Source organism: Carassius carassius, chromosome 10, assembly GCF_963082965.1.
Source record: "Carassius carassius chromosome 10, fCarCar2.1, whole genome shotgun sequence".
Lineage (NCBI taxonomy): Eukaryota > Metazoa > Chordata > Actinopteri > Cypriniformes > Cyprinidae > Carassius > Carassius carassius.
Window position 1 is genome coordinate 1,990,305 of NC_081764.1, and position 2,667 is coordinate 1,992,971.

The 2,667-nt window shown below is 37.5% G+C and overlaps 1 long non-coding RNA gene across 1 annotated transcript; it reads right to left on the reverse strand.

The window, feature by feature from the left end:
• Positions 1-1,040: 1,040 nt before the first annotated feature.
• On the reverse strand, positions 1,041-2,177 carry LOC132151213 (uncharacterized). The gene is made up of 2 exons (XR_009436351.1): positions 1,938-2,177; positions 1,041-1,779 (listed from the first exon to the last, which is right to left on the reverse strand). It is a non-coding gene; the product is annotated as an uncharacterized LOC132151213 (long non-coding RNA).
• Between the last annotated feature and the right edge of the window lie 490 nt (positions 2,178-2,667).

Genomic DNA, 2,667 nt, shown 5'->3' on the forward strand with positions numbered 1-2,667 from the left:
TGCAAAATATGCTGCTAATTCAGTTTATTTCTATTTGCTCATCTTTAATCATAAACTGCTAGAGTCACGTGATCTGTCCGTTTTGTAAAATGGCATATTTAAATGAAGCCTGAGGAAGCCTGAGGAAAGCACTGCTCTCTCTCTCTATCTGATCTCTTCCAGCTTGAGATTTCAGCACAGACTCAGGAAACTTTCAGTAGATTTGACATTTTTGTGAAGCTTTTAATTCTATTTTAATCATTTGATAAGGAGATTTTGGCTTCGAGATCATTAAAGGCGTGATTTTACCTCCGACTTTAAATGTTCATGAAGTTTTCACGCAGCAAGAATGAATGTTCTCGATGCTTATTTCTTAACTTTTAGCCATCGTTAAGACGATTCATTTATAAAATGCACATATTTAAACAAACAATAACCTGGTTAACAAAACTATGTAATAAGAGCATTTTGATTTTGCTGATGTTCCTATTAAGTTCAAAACTTTTTTATAGTTTTTTTGTTTTTTATTTATTTATTTACTATTCGTTTTATCCAATCATTAAGCGAACATTCCATTTTTATAAGTTTGCAGCCGTTACTTTTGAATGTTACCTAAACATTCTGAAACAAGCAGTAACATTTAAAAAAGAAAGTTCCATGAGCAAAGTTTGCAGTCCAATTTTTGTATGCAAAAAAAGCCTTAAAGTCTTGATGCAAAATACAAAATGTAAACATTTTAATCCTTATTGACAAGAGAGAAAAAAAAGATGAATTTCAGTTGCATAAGCCATGGTGACATTTTGTGACAACATGCCCCAGTATTGAAAACTGCACAATAGACAAGCCTGACTCCATACACAGTGAATCAGATCATCAAAAGCAACTTAATAAGGATCATAAAGATTAATCCGTGCACAGAAATCAAAGTGAAATCACATTATCTCATTCCCTGACAGAATTCCTCATGTCCATGTTGAATGGATGACTGGTGACGGACATGGCTCTGGAAATGATGGACAGGTGTAATCAAACACAGACACTGGGAGGGAAAAACCACAGGAGAAGTTTTAATGTTTTATTTTGCGTCTCAACCAAACAATTTTGCAGGCCAGTTTCAGGAACAATGTGTTGTAATAAAACCCTCATATAGACAAATGCATCATGGTTCGTCCCTTTGTCGTCCCTCCGTTCTTCTGTGCTTTCCTTCACGTTCTCCATCCGGACGGCCCAGGGCACCAGAGAACGTGGCTCTTGTTTCTCGTCTCCGTTTCGGCCCTTTGGAAAAGAATCTGCAAGGGATTGTGTACATTTTGCACGCTTTGGGATTTGAGATTAAAAACACATTGAAAGTGTGTGTGTGTTTGTGAGAGAGTTGCATCATGGAAAACTGGATTTAGACTCAAGAAGAATGTTGAAATACAAGGTTTTTTTTGTGTGTTTTTTTTGCATGCTTTAAAGGTTATTGTGCATAAAGTTAAAGGTACATGCAAATGTCAAATTCTCAGGAGTTTGTTCAAACTTCTAGTAATAAAGTTAAGTGTGTAATTCAATCTTTACTGTTTGTGCTGCAGATGTAAATGATAAAGAAACGGAGCAGTTTTGTTTTGGGTGGCAAACAGGGTCAGACCGGTCAGATTGCGTGTAGCGCTGAACAATAGCTTCTCACTACGGCGTCAGACACTGGTGAAAGAGATCCACGGCATGGTCGACCCCAATCCCCTTCCAGAATGACCTCTGGGCTCCGGTTCAAACACTCTCTTAATGTCCCAGATGACCACAGTCTTCCGGATTGACCTGTGACTGGATACAGATTTGCTTGCCTTTAGGTAGCATCTCAGATTGCGTGTGTTTGTTCATAAGAAACCGTCTGTAGTGCGGCTGATGGGGTCTTAGAGGGAGATGCTTAGAGTTTCCTAAAGTATTAATGTATTTTATTGCTCCTTAAGGAAATAGCTCACCTAAAAAAATGAAAATATGCTGAAAGCGCACTCATCCTCAGGCCATCCAAGATGTAGATTAATTTGTTTCTTCAACAGATTTGGAGAAATGTAGCATTGCATCAGTGTCTCATCAATGGATGCTCTGCAGTGAATGGGTGCCGTCAGAATGAGAGTCCAAACGGCTGATCACAATAAACATCACAATAATCCACAAGTAATCCACACCACTCCAGTCCATCAGTTAATGTCTTGTGAAGACAAAAGATGCATATTTATAAGAAACAAATCCATCATTAAGACATTTTAAACTTCAAACTGTTGCTTACGGCTAAAATATGAGTCCTCTTTCCATATTATTGCTTTCTGCAGCGGAAAAGTCATCTGGTCTGAATCAGGAGAGTAATCTGCACAGATCATGCACTGTTTACAAGCCAAAACAGTTGTAAACAGTATGTTTGTGGATTTTAATGTAAGAGAACAACAGGAGATGGACCTTTTCACTGGAAGAAAAATCATTATGGATTATGATATTTAAGCAGGAAGTTAAAAAATGTCTTGATGGATTTGTTTCTCATAAACACAAGCTTTTTGTTTCACAAGATGTTAACTGATGGACTGAAGTGCTGTGGATTATTGTGATGTTTTTATCAGCTCTCATTCTGACGGCACCCATTCACTGCAGAGCATCCATTGATGAGACAATGATGCACTACTACACTAGTTCTCCAAATCTTTTCTGATATTCAGA